Source organism: Perognathus longimembris, chromosome 28 (genome assembly GCF_023159225.1).
Source record: "Perognathus longimembris pacificus isolate PPM17 chromosome 28, ASM2315922v1, whole genome shotgun sequence".
Classification (NCBI taxonomy): domain Eukaryota; kingdom Metazoa; phylum Chordata; class Mammalia; order Rodentia; family Heteromyidae; genus Perognathus; species Perognathus longimembris.
Window position 1 is genome coordinate 25,530,152 of NC_063188.1, and position 23,802 is coordinate 25,553,953.

Genomic DNA, 23,802 nt, shown 5'->3' on the forward strand with positions numbered 1-23,802 from the left:
GCTGAGATCTGAGGAACACAATTCAAAGCCAGCCCAGGCAGGAAAAGTCCGAGATACTCATATCCAATTAACCATTCAAAAACCGGAAGTGGGTCTGGGGATGTGGCTTACTGGTAGAATGCTTGCCTAGAATGCATGAAGTCTTGGGTTCGATTCCTTAGCACCACATAAACAGAAAAGGCTGGGCGTGGCGCTGTGGCTCAAGTTGGCAGAGTGCTAGCCTTGAGCAAAAAGAAGATCAGGGACAGTACTCAGGCCCTGAGTTCAAGCCCCAGCACTGGCAAAAAAAAGTGGCGCTGAGGCTCAAAGTGGTAGAGCACTAGTCATCAGTGAATGAGCACACAGACATTGCCCAGGCCCTGAGTTCAAGCCCCATGACTGACAAAAAAAAAGGATTTCCCTGGGGCCACAGGGAGAAAGTAGACAGACCCCAAGGCTAGCCGTATCAACCAGGGCAGGCAGCATCATGTATATCTGTTTCATATACTCAGCTTCCCCTTTACATACAGAATAAATTGAAAATCAGGAAAATTTGCTCCAGGATTGTGAATTTATTGAGCATCTTCTGTGTATCAGACACTGTTTTAGGTACTGCAGATCTATCAAGGCTGCCCTTACTTTCCAGGTCCTCCTTCAAGTGTGGTAGCACCTTGTACCCTCACCCACCATGTTCTTATGCTGTCATCCTCTGTAGACGAAATGTTCTCTGAGGGCAAGGACTGATTTTTTTTTTGCCAGTCCTGGGGCTTGAACTCAGGGCCCGAGCACTGTCCCTGGCTTCTTTTTGCTCAAGGCTAGCACTCTGCCACAGCGTCACTTCTGGACTTTTCTAGATAATGGTACTGGGGAATCGAACCCAGGGCTTCATGTATACGAAGCAAGCACTGTTGCCACTAGGTCATATTCCCAGCCAAGGACTGATATTTTAATATCTTTTTTGTCTTCCTGAGAAGACAATGAATAGATCTTATTGAACATGGCAATAGACATTCTAGCCCTGGTTGGAAGTGTGCAAGGGACAAGAAGAAACTCTGGACTCATTCATAGGATGCATCAGGAATGGCTGACAACCCTGTTCTTAGAACAGAACAATAAGCAGCTCTGGGATTTAAGAATCCAGACAAAGCCAGGAAGATTCAGGAAGACACAGACATACAATGCGTGGATGCTTGCTCTCTACTTGAGTTTCTCATTTCATAACTCAGGATCCATTCATTATTTTTACATGGAAAACAAAATAGCATAGACTCTAAAGACCTTCACAGAGGAATAAAAAGACTTCCTCTTGCTATGGAGAGTAACCCAAACCTATCACTAACAGAGACTGTACCAGACAAGGCTAGACACTTGCTGAAGTTTATAATGGGAGGTTGAGTCACAGCCAGGCTTGGGAGCTAGAACTCTTAGATTTTTGTTGAGTTTTTCCACATATTCAGAAAGCTTCAAAAGGGCACATAACATTTCTCACATGAGTAAGAAATTATTTCATATTTTTATCTACCAGATTCCATCCATTCAGAAAATGTTAATTGAGCATATACTGTGATAATGGAGCTGGCAGTTGGGGAGGAATCATACGCTATGTCTTCATCCTCCATTAACTCATTGAGGAAACAAGAGGCAAAGTTTAAAACAGCAGGCAGTATGTGAGAAGTCTCAGCATTGGGAACAGTGTGTCTGGAGGAATATTCAAAGAAGCCACATTACAGTTTTTCCCCTCTCAGAGAAGGTGCCTTTAAGCCAGGTGCTTGGAGACTTAAATAGCTGCTGCTCAGTTCAAGGAAGCTCACTTAGTATTGGCTAGGTGGCCTAGAGAAAGAATTCTCAGTGTGCAGAGCTGAGCAAGCCTCAGAGGTACTGTGTGTGTGTGTGTGTGTGTGTGTGTGTGTGTGTGTGTGTATTAGAGAGAGACAGAGAGAGAGAGGAGAGACACAGAGAGATAGACAGAGAGAGACAGACAGAGACAGAGACACAGATAGAGAGAGACAAAGACAGAGAAAGACACAGAGACAGAGATAGAGAAGTTCTAGGGATGGAACCCAGGCCCTTGCACATGTTAAGAAACTTCTCTACTGCTGAGCTACATCCCAAGCCCTGAAAGTTTGTAGTCTAAAAGCAGGGCAACTGATGTAGTCTAAAAACCAGGAACTGATGGCAGCTCATGCTTGTCTACTACTCAGAAGGTGGGGATCTGAGGGTCATGGTTCAAAGCCAGCCTAAGCAGGAAGTCTGTGAGAGTCTTATCTCCAGTTAACCACTAAAAAGTTGGAAGTGGAGATGTGGCTCCAATGGTAGAGCACCAGCCTTGAGCACAAAAGCTCAGGGACAGTGCCCAAGCCCTGTATTCAAGCCCTAGCACTGGCACAATAGATGATAGATAATTGATAGAAGATGATGACAAAGATGATGATGATGATGAAGATAGATAGATAAATGATAGATAGATATAAAAAGCTAGCTAGCTGGATAGATAGATAGAAGCATGGCAAAGATCATGTTATCACCCATGCAAGTTTGCTCATCAAGCTCTGTTCTCTCATCAAGTCCTGACTCTCAGTATGGACTACAGAGCCAACCACTGCACTTCCCTACAATCTCCAGCAGAGGAACAGAAGAAGGTGGCAACAGAGGACCCAAAACAGCAGGAAGAATGAGCTGAAGAGGACTGAGAGCTATGTGAAGCCCAGAACAATAGCACATTAAAGTGGAGGCACCAGTGACCTGCCTTTGACCAGTCCCATTGAATGAATAAAACTTTAACATATGGGAGGTTAGCTATCCAGGTTATTGTGATGCTCAGTTAGGCCTGGTGCTCATCTGTTTTATTTAAATGCCAGTCCTGGGGCTTGAACTCAGGGCCTGAGCACTGTCCCTGGCTTCTTTTTGCTCAAGGCTAGCACACTACCACTTGCCCCATAGCACCAGTTCTGGCTTTTTCTATACATGTAGTACTGAGCAATCAAATCTAGGGCTTCATGTATACGAGGCAAGCACTCTTGCCACTAGGCCATATTCCCAGCCCTGGTGTTCATCTGTTTAAAGATGGATACAGAACAGAGTGGAGTCCTACATGATGCTCCTGGTCGTCCCACCTCATCATCCTGTTTCCCTGGGGATGAGACATCAATAATTTTTCACTACATTGCACTGAAGAACAAGGGTGCAGAGACTTCCAGTAATATGTTCAAAGTCACCCAAAGAGTAGGGAGAACCCTGTCCTTCAGCTGGCCAGTAGAAACAGAAAGATCACAAAATATTGTCCTAAGGAAGGTTTAGGTTTACTTTGTTTTCTCTGCAACACAAATCAGACACCCTTGGTTAGCCAGGGAGTCTTGCCCAAAGGTACAAAAAGGAGCCAGTCTAGCTGGATGTGGAGGCTCATACCTGTCATCATAACTATGCAGGAGGCTGAGATCTGCAGATTGCAGTTCAAAACCATACCAGGCAGGAAAAGTCGAAGAGACTCTTATCTCCAATGAAACACAAAAAGCTGGAAGTGGAGCTGTGAACAAAATAAGCACCAAAACAGCATCCAAGCTCTGAGTTCAAGCTCCAGGACACACACACACACACACACACACACACACACACACACGGAGCAAGTCTGTAGTGCTACCAGATATGAGACAGAGCCCGGGGCCAGGTTAGCTACTGTGAGCTTGGAGTTTTATCTTCGCTGTATGACTCAGCCCAAGCCACCTCCCCCCTCCCCCCGCTTTATGTCTGTTCTTTGCCTGTTAATAATGATGCCTAACGTCATTGTTCAGATTAGCTACCAGTGATGCAGAATGCGCAGTGCAGCCAGTCCCGATGTGATGATGGGAACAGAAGTGATCCACAGCCATCTGCCAATGGTTATGAGTAAAACATGTGCCCACTGCCCTCGGAATAAGCAGTTTGTTCCCAGAAGGAGAATAAGCTACAGGCCTGAAGCCGGGTCCTGCTCTCTGCAGAGACACAGACCAATGAGGGAGCTCTAGAGACCTGGGCATAGAGCATTTTGGTCTTAGAATGAAAAAGAAAACCCAGGTTCAAACATGTATTTGGAGTCAATTTTCTGAAGACTTAGGAAAGACTGAGACTTGGGCAAGATTGGGCATTAGGAATTGGATTGTTTTGTTTAATTGTGCTAAAATACACATTTAATTTCCTTTTCATTTGAACCATTTTTTAAATGTATGGTTCAGTGGTATTAAGTACATTTACATTGTTGTGCACTTATTACCATGATCCATCTTTTTAAAAAAAAAACTTTTTTTTTGCCACTCCTGGGGCTTGAACTCAGGGCCTGAGCACTGTCCTTGGCTTCTTTTTGCTCAAGGCTAGCACTTTGCCACTTGAGCCACAGCACCACTTCTGGCTTTTTCTGTATATGTGGTACTGAGGAATCGAACCCAGGGCTTCATGTATACGAGGCAAGCACTCTACCACTAGGCCATATGCCTAGCCCAGAACTTTTAAAATTATCATAAAAGTCATGTACAGAGAGGTTACAGTTACGCTTGTCAGGTAATGAACACATCTCTTTTTGGACAATGTCACCCCTTCATCTCTAGAAATTTTTTCACCTTGGAAATCCATTCAACATAAGCTCCTCGAAATCTGCTGGAACCACCACTCTTTGTCTCTGTCAACTTCATTGCTCTTAGGTACCTCAAATAAGTGGCTTCCTTTGTTATTGGCTCTTTCTGACAGGCTTATTTCATTTATTGTAATGATACTGAGTAAACATAGGTCAGAATCTCCATTTTCCCCTGTGGCTTGAACTCAGCACCTGGGTTCCTAAGCTTTCTTTGCTCAAGGTTAGTGCTCTACCACTTTGGGTGATTAATTGGAGATAAGAGTCTCATAGTTTCCTGCCCAGAGGGCTTTGAACTTTAATAGTCAGATCCCAGCCTCCAGTGCAGCTAAGACTACAGGCATTAGTCTGTAGTCTTATCATTCAGAATCTCCTTCCTTTTAAAGGCTGAATGATATTCCATTGTATGGCTACATATTTGTTTATCTATCCATCCTCTATTGGATACCTGGGTTGGTTTTGTAAAAATATATGTGCAAATACATCTTTGACATCATGATTTCAATGCTTTTAGGGAAATATAAATATACATATACTCAGAAATAGAATTGCTGCATCATCTGTTACTTGTATGTTTTTAAGGAACCTCCACACTATTTTCCACAGCAGTTGCATCATTTAACATGCCTATTAGCAATGTACAAGAGTTCCAGTTTCTCCATATCCTTGCCAACACTTGTTATTTTCTCTCCTTAAATAATAACCATCCTAATTGGGTATGAGTTAATATCACATTGTGATTTTGATTTATATTTGACCAATGATGTTACAATATTTTCATGGATTTTTGGGCCATTTTTATACGATTGCAAGTCTGAGAGAAATCAAAAAGGAAAATTCAGTTTTAATCAGGCTGATGCTAAGAATATAGAAGCATAGGGTATTGTGGAAGGGCGGGAGCAAGAGTGATGCAAGAGCAGCTCAGAGTGTGGGGAGAGGCACCTGAGGGACATAGAATTCTTCAGGATTCCATGCTTTCAGGGAGGAAAGGGTGAGCTGAAAGGTGCTAAATGTTCTAGAAATGCAAGAAGCTACTGAAAAGGCTGGAGGAGAGGTTGCCTTGGTGAACAGCTATTAGATTATTATGTCTGGAGCCTAAAATTTAACAAACACTCATGTGGGACATGCCTAAAAAGGCCTGCAGGTATCAGGCCATGAAGGGCTATATAGATCAGGCTAAGGACTTAGAATCTATACTGTGGTAATAATAGGATCCTATTGAAGGGTTTGGGGCAGATGAGCAATGTGGTTGCTTTTGTCTCTTAGAAACATCTCTTTGGCTATGATGTGGATGCAATGAAGAAAATACAGCTCAGGAAATGGAGGAAGGAAGGAAGCACAGAGTTTAAGGAGAGATTTAGAATAAAATAGAGTAGATGGGGCTGGGAATATGGCCTAGTGGCAAGAGTGCTCGCCTCGTAAAATAGAGTAGATATGGGGATGGAGTGGATGACCTCAGTTGACTCTTAGGAGTAACTGATCTGGATATTGTCATTTCATTCAAGCTGAGCATGGGGCTTGTGGGAAAGAAGGGATCTACACAAATTCCTAGCTGGGAAGGATCTGATCAAGGATGGGCTTTCTGCTTTGACATATGCTCTGGCCCTCACAAGTAGAGCATAAGGACAGAATTCTACAGGATTCCCTGGTTAAGGGAAGGAAAGGGTGGGTTGAAAGAAGCTGACACCTTCTTGAGAAAATATTCAACAAGTTTCTAGATCTGTATCTGTAAATCTTTTCATGAACTTGCATCCTGTTTCCCCAGTGGCTGCTATGTAGCAGGTAATCATTTCACAAGTGCTGAGTTTTTATATTGTTCACCAGTGTACTATGGCTTTGAACCCTGAGTTTCAAGTCATTCTTGCACACATTTGACTTAAGTATTTAATGAATAGGGTGTAAGCAAACCCATCCAATCCAAGGAGGTTCAAATAAGCAGGCTGAGGCTCAAAAATAATTGGCCAAGCCACGCACCATTGGCTCACACCTGTAATTCTAGCTATTCAGGAGGCTGAGGTCTAAGGATTGCAGTTCAAAGTCGGCCCTAGTGCGAAAGTCCATGAGACTTTTATTTCCGATTAACTACTGAAAAAGCCAGAAGCAGAGCTGTAGCTCAAGTGGTAGAGCTTTATCCTTGAGTAACAACAAACAAACAAAGCTCAGGGACAATAGCATCCAAGCCCTGAGTTCAAAGATCTAAAATCTAAAATCTCAATCTCTCTCTCTCTCTCTCCACACACACACACACACACACACACACACACACACACACACACACACACACACGAGTGAGAGAGAGAGAGAGAGGCAAAGTCCTAGCCTTGGCCATGAATTAGCTGTAGAATACAATTAATCCTTTTCTTTTTATACATTCCTATCTGAAAACTTAAGAGGAGTAAATGGAACAAATTCATTAATTTGTGACCTTAAGTGAGTTGCTGGTGGCTCATGCCTGTAATTCTAGGTACTGAGGAGGCTGAAATCTGAAGGATGGTGGTTGAAAGCCATTCCAGGCAAAAAAAAGTCCAGGAGCCTCTATTTCCAATTAACTGGATAATTAAGTTAATTACATTTATGACCTTAAGACTCTTGTCATTGAAAGCGATTTTCCCTGAAAGTCTACTGAGCATGATGTTATCCAAGTCAAACTGTCAACCAAGATACATGGGTACATTTCCATCTGGGACACTTATATTAATAAATTACTTTTGACAGAGGGAAAATTCAGAGTCATAAAACCAGCAGAGAGGAGAAAAATGAATGAAGAAGTAAGGTTACAGTTTATAAAATGCCTACCAGATGTGCCTATCCAGAGGTACCAATGAAATGAAAGCAAATTGTCTGTGTGAAAATCAAGGCCCTTGCATGTACAGAGGGTGAAAACAGCCCTTCACTAATTCAAACTTACCCAAGTCAAGGGTACCCGGGGCTGCGCATCTTTCTCAGGCAAGGATGGAGCCTTGACCTGATACTCAAGTCTTAGGGGCTGTGTTGTAGTCATGGAGTCTGTTGAGTGAATCACCTTGAAAATGTCAAGGAGAAATACTGGAGAACTTTTGAGGGTCTACGGCCCCCTCCCTTGGGTCAGATTAGCAGCAGGAAGGTTTGAGCTCAAGATCCTGGGCTCCACAGCCTGCAGGAAGCTATGTGGCTGTCTCTCCACCAGTGAGAACCTGTAACTTGGTCATCATTACATGTGGACATTGGTTCTAAAATTCCTCATTTATTCAAAACCATTTTTCAAACACTGCTCTTGGTGTAGAATCTTGTGATAGGTGGCATGAGTGGGGGCGGATTACAAACCTGAGGAAGGCCTGGATGATCCCCCTAAAGGGACAGAGTTTTCCTAGAGGAGCTAAGCCTTGGTCTCAAATCTCATTGACTCAGCATAGCTCAGAATGAAGGAATGCAGAAGGGTGAGAGTTTTGTGTTTTTGTTTTTTTTGTGTGTGTGTGTTTGTGTGCTGGTCCAAGGTCTTGAACTCAGGGCCTGGGCATTGTCCCTGAGATTCTTTGTCTCAAAGCTAGTGCTCTACCACTTAAGCCACAACATCACTTCTGGATTTTTTCTGAGTAGTTTACTGGATATGAGTCTCATGGAGTTTCTTTTCTGGGCTGGCTTCGAACTGCAATACTCAGATATCAGCCTCCTGAGTAGCTAGGATGACAAGCATGAGCCACCAGTTCCTAGCCAGAATGGTGGAGGCTTGAGCCAGGGTATAAAAGAGTGATGTATAAAGGATGAGACAGTGTTTTGTGTCATCCCTGACATTCAATGGCAACTCCTTCAGCTTGTGTGGTCCCCAGGAGTGTGAAGAAAAGTTACAACTTCTGTGTCTCACAAAGGGAGTGGGGTGGGAAAAAGAGATGAAACTGATCATCTCATCCAAGGGTGAGTCTTTTCACTAATGGAAAACTGATGCAAGTCTGGGGAGCCTTAGGTGCCTACAAGTCCTTAGTCCATAGCACAACTCCAAGAATATAGTAGGTGCTCAATACACACTCACCAAATTATTATTGTCTGAATTTTTTTAGTCCTGCAGCTTCAAGTGGATAGGGCAGCTTTTCATGACCTGGGAAGACACTTGTCCTATATAAACTGTCAACCTGGGAGGATGTGATTTTGCAGCAGATGAAGGAGCTGCCCAATTAGTCACTCACTGTCTCCTAGCCATAAGATCCCTCTCCAGCCCCTACAGACAAGAACCCTCTGAGGATTTGCATTCCCATTAACTCAGGAGATGGTATCGTGCCTTTACTGCCTGCCCAGTCAGGGGATGGTGCTTACCTTCTAAAACCACAGTGCTGGCCCTTCTGGCAAGCCTTTCCTCGTAAAATCCCATACAGTCTGACCTGTCCTAACTCTCTTGGCTGACCTGCCCAGTGAGTCATGAAATCACAGTCAACATGACTGAGTCTGAGGAAGCAATACAAGGTTTGCTGAATAGTGTTCTCCCCAAAAAACCAAACAAAACAGATGGTAATCCCCTTGCTTCCAAAGAGCATGACATCTGCTTCTCTTTCCCCATAATGACCCCCCCAAAGGCATTACACATAGGGGATCAATAATCATTTGCTAGTTAAAAGGAGGGGATTAATCTGAAACTTTCACGGATGGCATCTAGCACATTCCTGTACTATCAGCTACTTGGGAGGCAGAGGCAGAAAGACAAGTTATAGGGGCAGCCTGGGCAAAGATGGTGAGATCTTGTGTCAAAAATGAAATAACATTCAAAAGGGCTGGAGTGTGGCTTTAAGAGGTAACATGCTTGACTCAAATGCACAGGCTTGGGGTTTAATTTCTAGTACCACTAAAAAACAAACTTGCTGGGCATTGGAGGCTCATCACACCTGAAATCCTAGCTACTCAGGAAGCTGAGATGTGAGAATCACCATTCAAAGCCAGACATAGCAGAAAAAGTAAGAGACTCTATTTCCAATTAACTACAAAAAGCTGGAAGTGGCACTGTGGATCCAGTGGTAGAGTGCTAGCCTTAAATTTAAGAGCTCAGATACAGAGCCCAGGCTCTGAGTTCAAGCCCCAATTCTGGCTGGCACACACACACACACACACACACACACACACACACACACACACACACACTATCTTTATTTGTCTAATCCTGGGTAAGTAACCCTTCTATAATTTTTTATTATTGTAAAGGTGATGTACAGACAGTACAATTATATAAGTCAGGTAATGAGTACATTTCTTTTTAGACAATGAGACTCCTTCCTTTGCTCTTAACCTTTCTACTATTAAATTATCCCAGAAGCTGGACAGAAAAGAAGCCATTTTGCTTCAATTTAAGATTACCATTTAGGCCAGGTGTTGGTGGCTCATGCCTGTAATTCTAGCTACTCAGGAGGCTGAAATCTGAGGACTGTGGTTTGAAGCCAGCCGGGGCAAGAAAGTCAGTGCAACTCTTATCTCCAATAAACTATCAGAAAACTGGAAGTGATGCTGTGGCTCAAAGTGGTAGAGCAGGGCTGGGAATATGGCCTAGTGGCAAGAGTGCTTGCCTCATATACATGAAGCCCTAAGTTCGATTCCTCAGCACCACATATACAGAAAATGGCCAGAAGTGGCGCTGTGGCTCAAGTGGCAGAGTGCTAGCCTTGAGCCAAAAGAAGCCAGGGACAGTGCTCAGGCCCTGAGTTCACCGCCTAGGACTGGCAAAAAAAAAAAAAAAAAAGTGGTAGAGCAATAGAATGCAAGGACAGCACCCAGACCCTGAGTTCAAGCCCCATGATTGACCCCCCAAAAAAAGATTACAAATTAGAAAATGTTCATTACAGTCCTCATTCTGCCATCAAGTAGTATGAACTCTGATAAGCCAATTAACTTCTTTCTCAACTTAAAAATAAATAGGGACAATTCCACTTGTGGCTAAGATGGAGTAATGGGGCTTGGGTTACCTTTCTATATGAGAGCACCCAACTAACTACATCAGTGAGACTATCCTAAAACAACTAGAACAAAAACCATTTTCAAGACCTGAAACAATAGTCGATAAAGGACAGTGACCCAAGAAAGACAGGAAATAAGATAAATACTTTGAATACTCCCAGCATATTCTAACAGCTTTATTGAGCTATAATTCATATACCAGAAAATTCACCCATTTGGTCATATATTTACAGACACATGCAATGATCACAATTTTCACCACCTAAAAAGGGAATCTTCTGCAAAAATGGCTGTATCACTTAACATTCCCACCATCACTATACTTGTTATCTGACTTTGTAATGATAGTCATAGTGGGTAGGAAGGTTCATCACATTGTGGTTTGAATTTGCATTTCTTTGCTAATGCTGAGAAACTTTTCTTGTAGTTATTGTTCATTTGTATATCTCCCTCATGAAAAAAAAAGTCTTCTCAGATCTTTTTAAAACTCATTTTAATTAGGTTATTTATCTTCTTTTTTTTTTTTTTTTGGTCAGTCATGGAGCTTAGACTCAGGGCCTGGGTGCTGTCTGAGAGCTCTTTTGCTCAAGGCTAACGCTCTACCACTTTGAGTCACAGTTCCATTTCCAGTTTTCTGGTAGTTAATTGGAGATAAGAGTCTCACAGGGACTTTTCTGCCAGGGCTGGCTTTGTTTTCTTCTTTATATTTTATTTTTGCCAGTCCTAGGCCCTGAACTCAGGGTCTGAGCACTGTCCCTGGCTTCTTTTTGCTCAAGGCTAGCACTCTGCCACTTGAGTGACAGCGCCACTTCTGGCCATTTTCTATATATGTGGTGCTGGGGAATCGAACCCAGGGCTTCATATGTATGAGGCAAGCTCTCTTGCCACTAGGCCATATTCCCAGCCCCAGGCCTGGCTTTGAACTACAATCCTTACTTAGATCTCAGCCTTCTGAGTAGCTAGAATTGCAGGCATGAGCCACTGGTGCCTGGCTTATTTATCTTATGTGTGTATATGTGCTAGTCCTGGGACCACTGGGACTCTCTCTTAGCTTTTTCACTCAGGTCTTGGAAGTTTGCCTTTTAAGCCACACCTCCATTTCCTGTTTTTTGGTGGTTAACTGCAGACAAGAGTCTCAGGAACTTTCCTGTGCAGGCTGGTTTGGAACTGGGATTCTCAGATCTTAGCTTAACCAGGATTAGAGGAATGAGCCACCAGTGCCCGGCCTTATCTTTTTATTATTGAGTTCTAAGTATTCTTTATGTAGTTAACCTTCCCTTACATTAATGATCTGCAAATGTTTTCACTTATTCTATGGGTTGTCATTTCTCTTTCCTGATTGTGGGCGTGTGTGTGTGTGTGTGTGTGTGTGTGTGTGTGTGTGTGTGTTCTTGAACTCATGGCTTGGGTATTGTTCATGAGTTTTATGCTCAAAGCTAGTGCCCTACCACTTTGAGCCACAGCTTCACTTCTGTTTTTTCTGGTGGTTAATTAGAGATGAGTTTCCCTAACATTCCTGCCAGGATTGGCTTTGAACCACAATCCTCAGATCTCAGCCTCTTGAGCAGCTAGGATTATAGGTATGAGCCGCTGGTGCCTGGCTATGTTTCAAAACACAAAAAAAATTAAATTTTGAGATTGTTTATTCACATTTCCTTACTCATCCTTTCCATGTCATAAATAACAATACTTTGTCAAATCTGAGGCTATGAAATTCAGCCTTGGTGCATTTTATAAGAATTTTATAAATTTAGTCCTTATATTTAGGTTTTTGACCTACTTAAGTTTATGTTTGTATATGGTGTGAGGCACTCGTTTCACATGTGCCTATACACTTGTACCAGAACTATTTGTTCTTTTCTTGGTGAATGGTTTTGGCACCCTTGCACAAATGAATTGACTAGACATAAGGTTTAATTTCTGCACTCAATTCTCTTCCATTGATGCATGTCTATCCTTATGCAAGTGTCTCACTGTCTTGATTACCACTGATTCGTAGTAAACTCCAAAATCAGAAAGTATCTTTCTCTTTTCTCCCTCCACCTTCCTTCATGTCTTTTTCTTCCTTCTTTCCTTTCCTTTCTTTTTCCCCATTCTCTTTCTTTCCTCCCTCTCTCCCCCTCTCTTCTTTCTTTTCTTCTTTCCTTCCTTCTTATCTCTTCCCTTCCTTCCTTCCTTCCTTCCTTCCTTCCTTCCTTCCTTCCTTCCTTTTCTTTCTCTCTTTGACAAGGTCTTGCTACATAGCCCAGGTTGGCCTCAAACTCATGAAACCTCCTTCCTCTCAGCCTTCCAAGTGCTGGACTCCATATCCAGTTTTTTGGGGTTTTTTTTGCCAATCATGGGGCTTGAACTCTGGGCCTGGGTGCTGTCCCTGAGCCCTTCAGCTCAAGGCTAGTGCTCTACCACTTGAGCCACAGTGCCACTTCCCAGTTTGCTCTTTTTCCAAGACTGTCTTAGCTATTCTGGGACACATGCAATTCCATGAATTTTAGAATCAGCCTAACAACTTTAAAAAGAAATGTAGCTGGATAATCATCCTAACACTACTGTCTTCCATCTATGAGCATGAAATGTTTCCACTTATTCAAACTTTTAAAATTTCTTTTAGCACATATTTATACATTTACATTCCTTTTCTTAAATGTATTCCTAAGTCTTTTTAATGTAATTATTTCTTAATCCCATTCACCGGTTAGTCACTGACCTTATATTCTACAATGTTGGTGAACTCATAAAGTTTTGCTTTCCAATCCAGATCGCATTAATGGATAGAACTCTGGTACAATGTTGACATGCTTGCATCCTTGTTTTGTTCCTAATTTGAAGGGTATTCACTCTTTTACCATTAAGTATGATATTAGTTGTGGATTGTTACAGATATCCTATAACAAGATAGCCTTCAATTTGTACTTTGTTGGATATTTTTTAATCATGAAAGGGTGTTAGATTTTATGAGGTGCCTTTTATCCATCTGTTGAGATGATCATGATTTTTAAAATTTGATTGCTGTGGTATATTGCATTGACTTTCAAACATTAAGCCAATTTGTATCCCAGAGACCTGCCCCACTTTTGAGGAGATATTTTAGATATTGTTTTTCATTTTTGCACCCATATTTGTAAGATGCATTAATTTGTAGTTTCCTTCTGATGTTTTTCTCTGGGTTTGGTATCAGGGTAATATAGGCCTCCTACAATGACTTGAGAGATGTTCTATCCTCTATCATTTTACAGAAAATTTGTAAAGAACCACTATTAATTTTTAAAATATTTTGTTAGGACTTAGTAAAAATGATTGGGCCTGGAGTTTTATTTGTGGGTAATTTTTTTCATTTCTTTATTGTTAAAGTGATGTACAGAGGGGTTACAGTTTCATATGTAAGGCAGTGCATACATTTCTTTTTTTATTTGTTTATTAAGTGAACACAAATTTTTTACAAGGTGTTGTGCAAAAAGGGTACAGTTACATAGTAGGGCAGTGTGTACATTTCTTGTGATATCTTACGTCCTGTTTTTCTATCCCTTCTCTAGGTCAGGTAGACATATATACAATATACAATATATCAAGAACATATACAGTATTCACAGACTTGGTCTCTACTGTCTCTCCGTCTCCCTTTGTTAACAGTCATATATCAGGGAGATCATGCCCCTTTGTTTTCTGTGTTCTAGGCTTGTCTCGCTCAACATTATTTGTTCGAGTTCTGACCATTTCCCTGCGAATAACAGTATTTCACCATTCCTAATCACTATGTAGTATTCCATTGTGTATAAGTACCATATTTTTTTGATCCATTCGTCTGTGGAGGGGCATCTGGGTTGTTTCCATATTTTGGCTATTGTGAATTGTGCCACGATAAACAGGGAAGTACAAATGTCTTTTTGATATCTTGGGGTTTGCTGTTTAGGATAGATGCCTAGGAGTGGTATGGCCGGGTCATAGGGTAGGTCTATATTGAGCTTTTTGAGAAACCTCCATACTGTTCTCCAAAGTGGTTGTACTAACTAGTGCATACATTTCTTATCCAACTTGTTACCTCCTCCATGGGTAATTTTTTTTAAAGTTTTAAGTTAAGCATTCATTATTCGAAATACACCAGAACTGTCTTGGTTAATATAACCATTTATGGACTTTAGAATATTTGCATATACATAATGAGATATTTGGGGATGTTACCCAACTCTAAACACAAACTATATTTATGTTTTACAAATACTTTATACACATAAGCCAAAGAAAATTGTACAAAATATTTTAAATGATTTTGCATATGAAATTAAGTTTGATGGTGTGTAATTTTCCTCTTGTGGCATCCAGATGGTAGTTTTAAAAAGTTTTGAGATTTTGGAGCATTTTACATTTTTGGATTAGGGATGGTTAACCTGTACTAGTTCAGTCTCTTCATTTGTTATACCTCTATACATGTTCATTTTTTCTCCTTGAGTCAGTTTCAAGTTTATATCTTTTTTTGTAATTTTCCATTATATCTATATAATTATTCCTTTTATCCCTTTATACTTGGTCTGAGGTAATATTCTAGCCAGGCACAGTGCTTCATGCCTGTAATTCTAACTACCCAGGAGGCAGGAATCAGAAGGATCTTGGTTCAAAACAGTTCTTTCTCAACCAATAGCTTGGTACAGTGGCGCATGCTGTCATCCCAGCTATGTGGGAGGATGAGGTCAGGAAGATCATAGTTCCACAGCAGCTCTGGCAAAAGAAAAAAGAAAAAAGTTTTTATGACTCCCTTTCAGTGGAAGAAGCTGGGTGTAGTAGTGCACATCTGTCATCCTAGGTATGGCAAAAAGTCTAAAATAGGAAGACTATGGTCCAGGCATGAACATAGGCAAAAACAGAGTCCCTATCTCAAAATAACAAGTGAAAAACAAACCAAAAAAACTAGGGGCATGGCTTAATGTTAAAGTATTTGCGAAGCAAGTGTGAGGCCCTGAGTTCAATCCTTAGTATTGCCACAAAAAGTAATGCTTCCACTTTCATTTCTCATTCTGGTCATTTGAGTCTTGTATTTCTATTTTTGTTCTGGTCTATTTAGCTAAAGGTTTGACAATTTTGTGGATCTTTTCAAAGAGCTAGTTTTTAGTTTCATTGACGTCTCTATTGTTTTTTATTTCTCTTCCATTAATTTCCACTCTAATATAGTTTTTCCTTCCTTTGGCTTACATCATGTAAAAAAAAAGCCAAGGGCTGGGAATATGGCCTAGTGGTAGAGTGCTTGCCTCGTATACTAGGCCATATTCCCAGCCCCTTACATAGATTTTAAAACATTAAACACCATGTGTGTGATATATTCAAACATATTATGTGCATCACATACATGCACATATGTGTGTGTGTTTGCATAAACACATTCACAGGAATAATAAGCCATATACTTAGGATGGTGGGGCTGGGAATATGGCCTAGTGGCAAGAGTGCTCGCCTTGTATACATGAAGCCCTGGGTTCGATTCCCCAGCACCACATATATAGAAAATGACCAGAAGTGGCGCTGTGGCTCAAGTGGCAGAGTGCTAGCCTTGAGCAAAAAGAAGCCAGGGACAGTGCTCAGGCCCTGAGTCCAAGGCCCAGGACACACACACACATATATATATATATATATATATATATATATATATATATATATATATATGGATGGATGGTGGTTACATCTTGGAAAGTGAATTACCATGCTATATAACAAACTACACCAAATCTCAGCAGCTTACAATATACATTGTCAGGAATCCAGACACGGCTTAGGTGAGTCTTCTACTTTGGCGATCCTCAAGTGTTAGTTGGAGAGGCAGTCTCATATGAAGATGCTCAGAGTGAATCTTTTTCTCAACTTCGCTTGTGTGGTTGTTGTCAGGACGACTCCTTTCCTCATATGCTGCTGGCTAGAGGCCTCCCTTGATTCCTCACCATCTGAGCCTTTCACAACATGGAAGTAGGTTTCATTAGAGCAAGCATGCAAGAATAGCAGCAAGATCAATGTCACAGTCTTTTATAACCTAATAACAGAAATACCATCCCATCACTTTGGTCATACTCTAGTTTCTGCACAGAAGGGGGGATTATACAATAGATCATAATAGAGGATTGTGGTTAGAAGATAGCCCAGCTACTAAATTCATGAGACTCTTATCTCTAGTTAACCAGCACAAAGCTGGAAGTGGAGGTGTGGCTCAAGGAGCAAAGCACCACTCTTGTGTGAAAAAGCCAAGTGACCCCAGGAAGCCATGAGTTCAAGCCCCAGTACAGGCAGGTGCATACACACACACACACACACACACACACACACACACACACACACACACACACACACACACACTAGATCACAGGCCTATCCAGAAGACAGGAGATCATTGAAGGTCATCTTTAAGCTGCTAATAAAAACACAGGGAGTGACTAATAAGAGAAGTCAGGGGACTTTAATTTTTCTTGTCATGTTTTATTTATTTTTGTGCTGATCCTAGGATTTGAACTCAAAGCCAGGGTACTGTTCCTGACTTTCTTTTGCTCAAGGCTAGTGCTCTACCACTTTGAGCCATAGTGCCACTTCCAGTTTTCTTGTGGTTGATCAGAGATAAGAGTCTCATAGACATTCCTGCTTGGATTGGCTTTGAAAGATGATCCTCAGCTGAACACCTCAGGGTGGGACAGGAGGAGGGGAGAGGGGGGTATGAGGGACAAGGTAACAAACAGTACAAGAAATGTATCCATTGCCTAACGTGTGAAACTGTAACCTCTCTGTACATCAGTTTTATAATAAAAACTTAAAAAAAAAAAAAAGATGATCCTCAGATCTTAGTCTCCTGAGTAGTTAGGGTGTCAGGTACAGGCTCTTGGCATGGGGCCTATTTTTCCCTTATTAAAGAACCCTTTCTTCAGGAAAATGTATTATTTCTAGTAGTTCTCTGCTAAAATAACAATAATCTTTTAATCAAACAATAGCAACTTCAGTGTCATCAATCGTTCTTTAGAGTGTCCAACTTCTATACCTTCTGAGGAACAATGACATCATTGAGAATTGAAATCTGTGAAATGTATGGTTACCTGCACTTCAAATATGTAACGTTTTAAAATTTTCCAATGACAATTTATGAGCCTCTTAGACAAACAGCTACTTTTCCTTTAGAAAATGGCATTAAGGCCCTGAGAGAACAAACTCCTGGCTGTGAACATTTGAAGCTTGCAAGAGCATGGAGGCGCGGTAGTGACTGGGAGGCAGGAACATGGCCTGGAGAGGAGAGAATGGAGCGAGGTCCCTAGCAGCCCCAAGGCAGCAGCATCAGTGCAAATGCCTGAGTCAAGAGGACCCAGGGGGAAGGAGGGAGCGAGGCAAGATGCTCACGTAAGAGAGCCAGGATACCTTGGGATCTTATGAAAGAACAAGGTAACTTAAATGACCATTAAAGTCTATGTTTAGCTTTTTAATACTGATAGTGGAAGAGCAATGGGATTTATAGTAGTGGTGATGGGGAAACTTTTTCATTTTCAGAACCTTTAGGAGGTTCCAGAGGAGTTTGGAAACCCTAGGTATTACATATGGCTGGAAAGGCTGTTAAAAAAAAAAAATATATATATATATATATAATCACATATATTATATAATACAATAACATATTAATTATCCATCTATTAATCTCGACTTATTAATATCATTAATGATAATATACAATATAGTAGAATATACATTTATATATATTCAAAATGCAGATTTTTCCTGACAAAATGTCAGGAAAATGATTGTTCTGCTCAAGATCCAGGCAGCAGATTAAAAACAATCACTCTAGGATCAACTGTTAATAACCTTAGGAGGAAGAGAATATGACAGGTGTGTGCTCATTCTGTACAATTCAGTGGTATCTTCTCCATTCCCTAAATAGTAATTATGAACTTGAAACTGACAATTCACTTCAACAAAATAAACCTGCAACAAATTCCATATATAGCATGTCAACCTGCTTACAAATACTATTTTTTTTTTTTGCCAGTCCTGGGCCTTGGACTCAGGGCCTGAGCACTGTCCCTGGCTTCTTTTTGCTCCAGGCTAGCACTCTGCCACTTGAGCCACAGCGCCACTTCTGGCTTTTTCTATATATGTGGTGCTGGGGAATCGAACCCAGGGCTTCATGTATACAAGGCAAGCACTCTTGCCACTAGGCCATAGTCCCAGCCCCACAAGTACTATATTCTGTATCTCTTTATTCCTTTTTTTTCAAATGTAAGGTTTCACATATTTATTACTGTGCCCATTCTTAAAGTAACCAAAGAAAAATCAGTTTAAAATGCCCAACTGTCAGTCCAGGCAGTATTGACGTTTCAGCTTGACTGGTTCATGGAAGAGCATAAATACGTGAGAATCTGGTGCAATTCCTTACAGACCCAGCTTGGTTCTCAGTGTCTTCTCTTGGAGTTGTACCTGATTTTGTTACCAGTTTTCTGAGGCGATTTTGCTTTTGTTTCTTGGCCAGAAAGCGCTTGATTCTGAAAGTCTTGTGAGAAGTCATCGTTAGAGGCACAGATAGGTGCAGTTACCATGATGGCAAACAAAAGCTGAAGAGCTCTTTATTTATTCTTTTTATTTCTTTTTTGGTAGTCCTAGGGATTGAATTCAGGGCCTTGTGCTTGCTAGGCTGGTGCTCTGACACTTGAACCACAATCTCCAGGGCTTCTGTCTCATTTTCTTTCTTCCTTTATATTTTTTCCTTTGCTGGTCCTAGACTGGAACTCAAGGCCTGGGCACTGTCCCTGAGCTTTTTCAGGGACAGTTGGAGAGCAGTAGCCTGGGCCACAGCTCCACTTTTGCCTTTTCTTTTCCTTTCATTTTTTGGTGATTAATTGGAGATAAGAGTCTAAAGAACCTGCCTGTGAGGACTGGCTTTTAATCCTGATCCTCAGATCTCAGCCTCCTGAGTAGCTAGAATTACAAACATGAGCCACTGGTATCCAGCTGTCTCCTTTTTTTCTTTTCTCTTTTCTTTTAGTAATCCTTTCTTGGTCTTATTTATAGTTCTACTTAAAAATTACAGTCAGCACTGAAAATACTTCAGAAGACCCCAGTCTGCCACATGGGCAGGCTATACTTTATAGTCAAGAGGAATCAAGTGAAATACAAAACTGGAGGTGATGTAGAGAGAAAGAACACTTGGTTAGGGCTTATGTATGTATTATTTGAATATAGTTTGAGCAGGTGACCATTGGTGAATGTTTGAGAGCCATCAGGTTGTTCTAGGAGTTGGTTATGGTCCATTTGGATTTGAAGTTTCATTATAATTTACTATGTACAGAAAATCCTTTCAGCCAAAATCAAAATCTATGATGGTAGCTTTAGGCATATATACGTGTACTGGAACTAGGGAAGGGAAAGGGAATGCCAAAATCCTTTTCTTAAGGAAATTTGTCTGTGGCTCCATTCAAGTTTTCCTCTTTTAAAATGGCCATGGAATCCTTACCATGGTCTTCTCTAGACCTCAATGTATTCCCTACTTCTTTCTTTCCCACTGGGCCAAAAAGCTTCTATCATACAATTTGGAAGGATTACAGGTCCATGTTTTCTATCTTCACAATTTTAATTCATCAAGATAATCACTTGACTTATTTGTACTTCCTAGAGGAGACACTGAAAATATAAAGAATATGTAGGAATATATATATGTATATAACTTTATTGTCTCATACTAGGTTTATTACACCTTAATCCCACATTCTTGATCAAGTGAATCCTTTGGAGAATCCACAAAGGGGGGTGGATTAACAAGGCTCTGAAAGGGTTTTTCAAGTTCTTTTTCCAAGTTCACAGAAATAGGATTTACCAAATGTTCAAAAATAATTATGATGAATCATAATCGTGAAGAAAGTTTTCTGTCGTTATTACAAAGTTATTTTTAAAGTGTTTCTTCATGAATCATACAAAATAACCAATTGCAAAATAAATTGTCATTTTCAGAATTGCCTCTGAGACAAGGAAACTCAACTTGAAAAGAGAAAACCAATATTAATTGAAGAATAGTTCTGTCAAGTCAAATAAAAGAAATGATGTAGTAATAAGTGAAGCAATGAACTTCCCAAATGTAGATAATATCATTATTAAAGAATACTCCTCAAATTTTGACTCAATTTTCATCCCTAGTATAGCTTTAAATTATCTTGGAAAAAATCGCAAGCCCTCTTAGATGATTCAACTCTTTTAGGATCACGGCAAAATGCCATCTTAGCTCTTGAAACTGGAAAATGTTTTTGTATAGAGAGATATATTAATGATCTAGTTTATGAATTATAGTCCAGAATTCTGTCTATGCAAAGTGAACCAACACTGTATACTTCCCAGACATTAACATGGCATCCTTTTCCTTTGTTAAAAAAATATTGACAATACCCAGCTCCTTTGGTTTTTAGGACTCCTCTAAACATCAGGCATGTAGTTGCATAGGCATTCTTGTTCTCAGGACACAATGTTAATTGAGTGGGAGGTGTATATAATGGTACTAAGATGTTCCAGGCTTTGCATTTGCTCAGCTTGCTTGCTCAGCTGGTACTCTACCACTTAAGCCATATTTCCAGCCCTGTTTTTGGTTGGTTATTTTGGAGATGGAGTCTGACCGGCTTCTCTGCCCAGACTGGCTTTGAACTGCCATCCTCTGTCTCTCAGCCTCTTATGTAGCCAGGATTACAGACATGAGCTACTGGAGGCTGACTCCCCACTTTTTACCTGCAATATTCTGAGAATCGGTGAGATGAAGTAATTTGCTGGTACATGAAGGCCTATCTGCTAGCTGTTTGGATATAATTGTCTTTTGCAGTTTTGGGGTTGAACACAGGGCCTCACACTTGCTCAATAAGCACTCTACCATGTGAGCCATGCTCACAAACCTGCTTTGCTTTAGTTATTTTATCTGGAGCTACAGTCAGAGCATGATCCTCCTACCTACAGCCCCTCACATAGATCGGACCATAGGCATAAACCACCATAGCCACTTTTTGGTCAGAGCTCTCCTTGAATCACAATCCCCCTGGATATCTTGGACTGCAGGTATGGCCTGGGCCATAGCTGCCATGGCCAAGGCCACTGGGCCTTGCTTTGGTAAATAAACTACCTGAACAAATATTTCAACCAGGAACTAATCTAGAGAAAGCAACCGCACTAGCTATTTCATCAAAGAAAATTTAATATAAATAATTGTTAATTAAGCATATAGTTAAATAAGTAACTGAAAGAACAGAAAGGCAAATTTTTCCCAATAGAAATAGAATATTCATTAGGTAAATATGCCTTGTGAGTACTTGAAACGTAGCTAGTGCAACTAATGAGCTGTATTTTAAATTTTATTTAGTTGTAATTCATTTAAATTTTAAAACTGAGACTAGATATGCCCAATTCTGGCCAATGTAGAATCATAGAGACTGAATTTATTCTCCTTGACACAACTGAATACTGGACAAAATATATGAAGTAGGTTTTTTTTTTTTTTTTTAGGCATTGAAAAGCAAATAAAAGCAGAGAACCATGAGAGAAGGAAACAAGTGACGTAAGAAAAAAATCAAGAAGTTTCCCTCAGCTTTATTGACTAAAGAGAGCTTCCTAGCTGTGGTCAAAGGACGCAGAAGCAGAGCCTGGATCTCTGTGAGTTAAGAAGCTAGAGCTAGGAGTTCAGGATGCTCAAAGCAGCTAGATTTTGCAGGACAAAATACCATGAAGGAGAGCACTTCCCAGGAAGGTAATTCCAGAAAGCTGCAGAAGGATCAGCCTTGACTACATGGAAAAATAAGGATAGGTGCAAATATGTGAGGAAACTACCAGAGACAAGGAAAGGAACAGCACACAACCTATATACAAATCTAGAAGGCAGACTGGAAAACTCATCGTTCATGGTGAACTGAATAGGATACTCAGAAGGGTCTTGTCACATTAAAATGGGATAATTAGCTTGGCAGTGGAGGGGAAGGGGGAGACAATGCTTTACTGCAACCTAAAAGACTGAAAAAGAGAAAATTACGTGTCTGAAGTGTAAAAAATAATTAAGCTGGCCTATAACTATCACTGCAGTTAGAATGAGCAAATCAGAAGATTTCTAAATGGTCAAAAAGTTATATAGAGGCATGCAAGGTATTAAAATGATGAAAACTGAGTTTCTTGACATGAAAATCATATCTAAGATAAAAACACTAGATAGAGCTGGGAACCAGAAGCTTACACCTATAATCCTAGCTACTCAGGAGGCTGAGATCTGAGGATTGTGGTTCAAAGCAAGCCCAGGCAGTAAAGTCCATGAGACTCTTTTTTTTTTTCCAGTCCTGGGCTTGAACTCAGGGCCTGAGCACTGTCCCTGGCTTCTTCCTGCTCAAGGCTAGCACTCTGCCACTAGAGCCACAGCGCCACTTCTGGCTGTTTTCTATATATGTGGTGCTGGGGAATTGAACCCAGGGCCTCATGTATACGAGGCAAGCACTCTACCACTAGCCATATCCCCAGTCCCACCATGAGACTCTTATCTCCAATGAACCACCAGAAAACTGGAAGTGGTGCTGTGGTCCAGAGTGGTAGAGCGCTAGCCTTGACCAAAAAGAGCTCAAGGACAGCACCCAGGTCCTGGGCTCAAGCCCCATGAACAACAACAACAACAAATACTAAGGCGAGGAAGGGAACAAATTTATGTCAATAAATGTACAGATGTAGAGGAAAAAACTTAGGCTAACTGCTTGAAATATACAACCCACACGACTAACTGGACATGAAATGGACATAGAAAGAACCAAATTGCAAAACAAGAAGTAAACATCCTTTATTTTCAGATAATTGTATGCAAAAAAGCCTGAGTTGCAACTTAAAAAAGGTTCTTGAACTAAATAAGGTTTAGCAAAGTTGCAGACTACAATCTTAATACACAAAAAATTATTTTTGCTTCCCTACTAAAAGGGAGATTGAAAATATAAAACACCATTTATGATCCCTTGTCCACAGGACCTTGAAACTTAAATGATCCTGCTGCAGCCTCTGGAATCCTCCCCAACTCCCCCCACACATATACATCCTTCTCCCATGGGGCCTTGCACATGCTACCTGGAGGAGGCAGTGACTCAGACCCCAGATGCCAGGGAGTCTGAGGAGAACATGGTCATCCACTTTTCTACACTAAGCCTATATAATGACCACCCCGACTGTGGCCCTAGTACAGCTTTCCCACCAGCTCTGCCCTGTCAGAAGCCCTTGCTTCAAGCTGCTTTCTGGAGCTATACTGGAAGCCTGATTCCAGAGGCCCTCTGGCTGCTGAGGCTGGGGGACACCCTCAGTCCCCACTACCCTGCAAGAGC

General features: G+C 41.0%; 1 pseudogene; it reads right to left on the minus strand.

Moving 5' to 3' along the window:
• Nucleotides 1-18,716: 18,716 nt before the first annotated feature.
• Nucleotides 18,717-19,001, minus strand: LOC125343508 (annotated as a pseudogene).
• Nucleotides 19,002-23,802: the final 4,801 nt, after the last annotated feature.